Raw genomic sequence first — 8,178 nt, 5'->3', positions numbered from 1 at the left:
AGTAGATACTCGCCTTGGAGAGAACAATCATGGGAGAAAGGGCTGCTTATGCACAGGGAGACAGCTCAGGGGGTAGGAGTGTATGGACGGATGGACAGTGGGAAGAGGTAACTATGGGGAGGAAGTGGGAGGGGAGCTGTTGCATTGTGGTAAACTGTGGTTGATGACATGAGACAAAGTATATGTGAACTGCTGTATGGAAAGTGAATTTGCTCTGTAAATCTTCACCCAAATCACAATTTAAAAAAAAAAAGAAGAAAAAGAAATTAATAAATAAATTAGTATTCTATAGAAATTAATGAAAATTAAAAGTGCTGCTATTAACACTATAATTGAGACAAAAGGTCAAAAAATAATTATATTTGTGTACAATCATGAAAATTTAGCCTAAAAAGAAGGCCTGTGTGTTCAAATGTGAAGGAAAAGAACACTATTAAATCATATTTAGGAAACAGTGGAAATTTATCCTTGACAATTGTGTCTAAAGCATAAAATATAATGGCAAAGAAAATAGAGAGGTTGTTAAAATTACGGGTTGATAATCACCATGCAAAATATTCCAATTCAAGCACAGACAGAACATAGTAGGAATGGGGAATAGCGATACTGCTTACTATAGAATCTTCTTTTAAAAAACATTCAGAATTCGTATTTCTCTAATATTTTTAAAGTGTGTAAGATAGTAGCAAAAATGGCATCAATACTTTTCAAGATCTATATCATCAACTTCTTTCTAACATGAAAATAAATTTTGTCTACTACATGTCACTACAAATAAGGTGAGAGAATTAAAATGAGTAAAATCAATTTATCATTCAATGTTTAAAGAATTATTTAAATACATATGTATACATATGACAGTGGTTAAAAACAAAATCTTTTATATAATAATTTGGAGTTTTATAAAATTTATGTTTTAATCTTTAAAACCCTGGTATAATATGTAAGTCTTACTTAAACTTTGCTCATTTAACTTTCATACATGCTTTTAGGACTACATTGCGCAGCTGGACCTTTGTGTGCGTATTAGAGGAAGTCATAAGTGATTGCAGATGAGGCTCCAGAAGTAAGCAGATATTAGATTGTGCAAAGACTTATACATGAAGGACTCACACTAGCCTAAGATTAATGGAAGTATTGAAGGATTTAAGGGAGTTAAATAATCACATTTGCCTTCTACAAAGAGCACGATTGTTGCAGTGGGAAGATTGAAGTCTTCTGATAAATTCAAAAGACTGAACTTATCGAATCTATACTGCAGTAGTAATAAAAAGATAATAATAGCTTGAACTAGGGAAGAGACAGAGGAAATGGAGAGAAATGTATGATTTTGAGATATACTAAGGAGGAAGGCGGCACTCTGGTGGCATAGTTCCTAAGGCATTTGACCACTTACCAGAAGGCGGGCAGTTCAAACCCACCAGCCACTCCTCGGAAGGAAGACTGGGAATCTACTTCTGTAGAGATACCGCCTTGGAAACCCAAGGAGGGGTCGCTATGAGTTGGAAACGACTCAATGGCAGTGAGGAGGAAGGGATTGATCTTGAGGAAGAAGTAGAGGAAAAATTCAAAGTAAACATTTAGAATTTTGGCTTGGGTCAATTGGGTAGGTTATGAGTTAGTTCAGTTGGACATGCCCAGTTTGAGCTGGATGCCAAAAATACTTGAGACATCAAACAGGAAACTGAATATATGAGTTTCAAGTTTAGAATTAGGCTCAGGGCTAGAAGTCATCAACATGTACAATGTAAATGAAACCATGGGCTTCGAAAAGATCATCTAATAAAGAATATGTAGACTAGACTACAGTGATGAGAATCTTAGTATTCTTTGGAATGGCACCATTTAAGTGAAAAAAGACAATATAAAGTACTCCATCCCATATACCTTAACTTTATTAAAAGGAACTCTGGTGGCCTAGTGGATAAGGTATCTAGCTACCAACCAGAAGGTCAGCGGTTCAAACCCACCAGCTGCTCCATGGAAGGAAGATGGGGGTGATCTACTTCCATAAAGATTTACAGCCTCAGAAACCCAACAGAAGTTACTAAGAGTCAGGATCTACTCAATGGCAGTGAGTTTGGTTTGGTTTGGGTATAGTACATAAAATGATTTAAAAATAATGCAACTGCAAATCCAAAATTTTATTTAATAAGTCTATTCTTGCTATTTCTCTTAATATACTAATCAGAAAAGACTAAAAAATATCTTTTCATCTATACGAATTCCGGTCTTCCATGACTAAGAAAAGGCTGAGGATTCCTTTATTTACATATGTTTTTTCCTAAGTAGAAAATACTTATATACAATACCATTTTAGCTAATTTAAGGCCTAGACAACATGCTTAGACTATTTCATTTATTTAACAAACATTTACATGTGCTTACCATGTGCCAGATACTGTTCAAAGCCCCGTAGATATATTACTCATTTAGACTTAAAACAATATAACAGAATGTTGTAAAAATAACAAATAAAAAATGGCTGTTTTTCTCCCCATATTTCCATCCTACTGTATCATACCTAGTCAATTAAAGTACAGCAGAAGTCCAGTAAAGACATTCAACTTGAGCTCAAAAAGAGACTTCTGCTTCTGTTTAGGAGTTCTGTGTGACACTGCCATGAGACCTGTTTGTGCATTGGTTAAAGCATTCAGTTTTGGTTTTCGGTTTGTGTGATACTGGACAAGTAATTAAAACTCAAACCTCTCAAACTTAATCATCAGATTTCAAGGGAAAGTGATATAATAGTTACAGATTCCTTGAATTCACCCAACATTTTCTAATTTACTACGCTTAGGGTGGGATGAAAGGAGCTCTGGTGGTATAGTTGTTATGAAGCTTGGCTGCTAACCAAAAGGTCAGTGGTTTGAACCTACCAGCCACTCCACGGGAGAAAGATGAGGCACAGATTCTGTAAAGATTTACAGCCTTAGAAACTGATGGGAGTTACTATGAGTAGGAATCCACTCAATGGCAGTGAGTTTGGTTGTTTGGTTTGAGGGCGGAATGGAGGAGCTCTAGTAGTGTAGTAGTTAAAGCATTTGGCTGAGGCAGAGATTCTGTATATATTTACAGCCTTAGAAACCCTCCGGGCAGTTCCATACTGTCCTATAGGGTCACTGTGAGTTGAAATCAATTTGAAGGCAGTAGGTTTTTTTTTCAGAGTGAGACATGAAAATCTGATTTAAATGTTTGTGTGTGTGTGTGTGTGTGATTGTGGTGGTTAAATTTGTATGTCAACTTGGCTGGGCCTGGTTGAGTGGCTGGGCAGCTGGTGATGGTTATTCCCCTTGATAAGACTGGCAATCAACTCCATGGTAAGATCTACTACAAGCAGCTGAATAGCTGCCTTTGGGATGTGGTCTGCTTCATGTAAGGAGAAGCCTTGGGGATAGTCTCCAGCTTAGGGCATGCTTAGACCCTGCATGTAGCTGTGTTCAGCAGCCCGCCATGCTCTGCCAACCTTGGGACTTACAATGGACTTGAATTAATGGCCTGCTGTGTGGTTTGGTAACATCGGGACTGTGCCATTTTATTTGTCAACCTTGAGCTTGTTAGCCTCAGCAGCCAGTAGCTGCCTGAGTGAAGGGATGCCTCTAGCTTCAGTGGCCTGGGAGCAGGAGGCAGAGCTGAAGCCCAAGTTTGAGGGGCTTTCACTCAGTCCCTAGAGCCTGGCACTTTGAACTTGGACTTAAAGCCTCCAAGTTGTCAGAGAATAAACTCCTGTTGGTTAAGGCCATCCCATTTGTGGAATATTCTTGTCAGAGTGATTTGTTGTTGTTGTTATGTGCCATCGAGTCTACGGAAGTAGATTGCCCCATCTTCCTTCCAAGAGTCAGAGTGATACTAGGTAACCAAAACAGTGATATATATATTTTTAAATCATAGTTTGGTTGAAAGTTTACAGAGTGAATTAATTACACATTCAATAATTTATACACAATTTTATTTCATAACATTAGTTGCAATTCTCTTAATGTAACAGCACTCTTCCCAGTTCTTCCCTGGGTTTCCCATTTCCATTTGTCCTTCTTTCCTGTCCATTCCTGTCTTCTGAGCTTTGTTTTGGGGTAAATTATACCCTTTGATCTCGCATAGTTGATTATTCTGAGGAGCATGTTCATAATTAGTGTTATTTTTCACCTTATGATAACACTGTGTTTGGCTACAAGGTAACTTCTAGGGATGGGTTCTCAGGCCACATTCTCAGAGATTTTACCAGTCTCTGTCAGACCACTTCCAACACTCATCTGTCAATTTGTCATATTGTGGTGCTGCTGTGAGGCTGGCAGCTATGCCAACAGTATTTCAAATACCAGCAGAGTCACCATGGTGGACAGGTTTCAGCAGAGCTTCCAGACTAAGACAGACTCAGAAAAAGAACCCACTGATGTCAAGTCAGGTCGGACTCATAGCAACCCCTCCTTGGGTTTCCAAGGCAATATCACTACATAAGTAGATTGCCCAACCCTCCTTCCAGGTAATGGCTGGTGGGTTTGAACCACCAGCCTTCTGGTTAGCAGTCAGATGCCTGAGGCACTATGCCACCAGAGCTCCCCAGAAAAAGGAAGGGGCCATTTACTTCTCAAAGAATAGGCAGTGAAAACCTTATGAACAGCTGTGAAACACTATCTGATATATTACTGGAAAATAATACAAATATCCCTGAAACATTGTCCAATACAGTGTTAGAAGATAAGCCCCTCAGGTCAGAAGGCACTCAAAATACTACTGGGGAAGAGCTACCTCCTCAAAGTAAAGTCGTCTTTAATAATGTAAATGGAGTAAAGCCTTAGGGACCTCAATTTGCTGATGTGGCATGACTCAAAATGGGAAGAAACAGCTGCAAACTCCATTAATAATCGGAATGTAGAAGAAGAAGAACATGGCATCAGGATTAGAGGAAGACTCATTAGCAACCTGCCATATGCAGATGACACAATCTTGCTTGCTGAAAGTGAGGATTACTTGAAGCACTTACTGATGAAGATTAAAGACTACAGTCTGCAGTGTGGATTATACCTTAACATAAAGAAAATGAAAATTCTCACAACTGGACCAATAAGCAGCATCACAATAAATGGAGAAAAGATTGAAGTTGTCAAAGATTCCTATTACTTGGTTTCACAATCAACACCAATGGAAGCAGCACTCAAGAAATCAGATGTTGTATTGCACTGGGCAAATATCCTGCAAAAGACCTCTTTAAAGTACTGAAGAGCAAAGATGTCTCTTTGAATACTAAAGTGCGCCTAACCCAAGCCATGGTGTTTTCAATCGCCTCATATGCATGGGAAAGCTGGACAATGAATAAGGAGAACCAAAGAGTTGATACTTTTGAGTTGTGTTGTTGGTGAAGAACTGAGTACCATGGACTGCCAAAGGAACTAACAAATCTGTCCTGGAGGAAGTGCAGCCAGAATGTTCCTCGGAAGCAAGAATGGCCAGACTTCGTCTCACCTACTTTGGTCATGTTGTCAGAACGGACTATACCCTGGAGAAGGATATCATGCTTGGTAAAGTAGAGGGTCAGCAGAAGGCCCTCAACGAGATGGATTAACACAGTGGCTACAACAATTGGCTCAGGCATAGCAAGGACTGTGAGGCTGGCGTGTGACCAGGCAGTGTTTCATTCTTTTGTACATAGGGTTGCTAGAATAGGAGCCAACTTAATGGCAACTAACAACAGCAACAACATCAGACCAATAAGTGTGGGCTTTTTAATGATTTTGAATTTTGTTCTACATTTTTCTCCCATTCTGTCTAGCACCTTTTGTGGTAGTGAAGGCTGTGGTTTGCATGGTCCTTCAGTTCTCTGGACTAATTGTTTCCTTGAGTCTTTGATTTTCTTCACTCTTCTTCCCTTTGGGTAGGGAGAAACCAATAGTTGCATCTTAGATGGCCACTTGCTAGTTTGTAAGACCCCAGTCACTACTCACCACTGTAGGTTGTAGAACATTGTCATTGTAAACTATGTTATGCCAATTGATTTAGCTGTCCCCCAAGACTGTGGTCCTAAGCCCTCCATCTCAGTGACTCATCACAAAATGTTTGCTGTAACAAAATGTTTGCAACTCTATTGGCTAATGATCATGGCTAAGAAGTTGTCATGTCTGCCCCATTTGCTCTACTATATATATGGATATATTTACAGCACATACAAATGCTTATGTACAAATATCCTCTGCCATGCCTACCCGTACCTGCTCAGCTTGCATATCTGCCTATGTAAGCACTTGTAGATTATTGTTTGTTATTACTGATATTGTAGGACTGTGTATGTAATAGTATTTACCTTTACTGTCTGTAATTCTCGAGCACCTCTCAATGCCTTAGTGATATTGTGCTGATCACTCCTTTATTGTATATTGCCTTTCACTTTACCTAAATTAGTATGTGTCTCTTACCTAGTTAATAACTTTCCTTTCTCTGTTCTTCCATCAAAGAATGTTTCTTTCCATGTGTAAACCTTTCCATGAGTTTTTATAATAGTGCACTTAAAATATTTGTCTTTTTATGATTGACTTATTTCACTCAGCATAATGTCCTCCAAGTTCATCTATGTTATGAGGTGTTTCATGGATTCTTCATTATTCTTTAATATTGGATAGTATTCTCTTATGTTTTTATTATCTATTCACCCATTAATTGGCATGTAGGTTGTTCCTATTTCTTTGCTATTGTGAATAATGCTGTGATGAACATGGATGTGCATGTGTGTATTCGTGTCCCAGCTCTCACTTCATTAGGATATATACCTAGTAGTGTTATTGCTGGATCAATGGTATTTCTATTTCCAACTTTTTAAGGAAGCACCATACCATTTTCCACGATAGTTGCACCATTTCACAGTCCCAACAGCAGTCCCAGTCTCTCCACACTCTTGCCAGCATTTGCTGTTTTCTGTCAAGTTTAACTTTGCTGTTATTATTGGGGTGAGATGATATTGTTGTTTTGATTTGCAACTCTATTGGCTAATGATCATGAGCATTTTCTTATGTGTTTGTTGACCACCTGAATATCTTCTTTGTTGAAGTGTCTATTCATGTCCTCTGCCCATTTTTAAAATGGATTGACTTTTTGATATTGAGGTGTCGAAATTTTCCATAAATTTCAGAGATAAGTTCCTTGTCACATATGCCATTGCCAAATATTTTTCCTCAGTCTTTAGGTTCTTTTTTTTATTCTTTTGGAGACGTCTTTTGATGCACAAAAGAATTAAATTTTTAGGAGATCCCAATCATCTAGGTTATCCTCTGCTGTTTTTACATTTTTGGTTATATTTATTAGTCTATTTACACCATATGAGCTCTGGTGGCATAGTGCCTAAGGCATTTGACTGCTAAGCAGAAGGTTAGCAATTCAAATCCACCAGCCACTCCTCGGAAGGAAGGTTGGGCAATCTACTTCCATAGTGATACTGCTTCGGAAACCCAAGAAGGGATCACTATGAGTTGGATCCTACTCGGCGGCAGTGAGTTTGCTTTGTTTTGTTTTTTAATTATTTACACCATAAATTAGCGTCCCAAGTATGGTCCCAGTTTTTCTTTGATGAATTTTACAGTTTTAAGTTTTACATTTAGGTCTCTGTTGAGTTAGTCTTTGTATATGGTGTGAGGTATGGATCCTGTTTCATTTTTCTGCAAATGCATATTCAGTTTTGCCAGCACCATTTGTTAAAGAAACTGTCTTTTCCCCATTTAATGGGTCCTAACACTTTATCAAAGATTAGCTGGACAAAGGTCAGATGGATCTACCTCTGGATTCTCAATTCTGTTCCCTTGGTTTATGTGTCTGTTGTTGTACCAATATGAGGCTGTTTTGATTACCATGGCTGTAGAGTAAGATTTAAAATCAGGAAGTGTGAGGCCTCCTACTTTGTTCTTCTTCTATAGTGCTTTGCTTGTTTTCATATAAAATTAGTGATAGGTTTTTCCATTTCCTTAAAGAATGTTGATGGACTCTGGATCGGGATTCTAATTAGCTATAGATTGCTTTGGGTAGTATTGACATATTCACAATGTTCAGTTTTCCTATCCATGAACATGGTATGTCCTTCCATTTATGTAGATTTCTTTTAGTTTCTTATAGTAGTGTTTTGTAGTTTTGTATCTACAGGTTTTTTGTGGCTTTAACACAATATGTTTCTGTTGTTGTTGTTATTTGGTTGGGTTT

The sequence above is a fragment of the Orycteropus afer genome, unplaced genomic scaffold (genome assembly GCF_000298275.1).
Source record: "Orycteropus afer afer isolate SDZICR_OR568_19922 unplaced genomic scaffold, OryAfe1.0 scaffold00690, whole genome shotgun sequence".
In the NCBI taxonomy this organism is placed as follows: Eukaryota; Metazoa; Chordata; class Mammalia; order Tubulidentata; family Orycteropodidae; genus Orycteropus; species Orycteropus afer.
The sequence above is the reverse complement of the archived record's forward strand: the minus strand, read 5'-3'. Positions refer to the sequence as shown.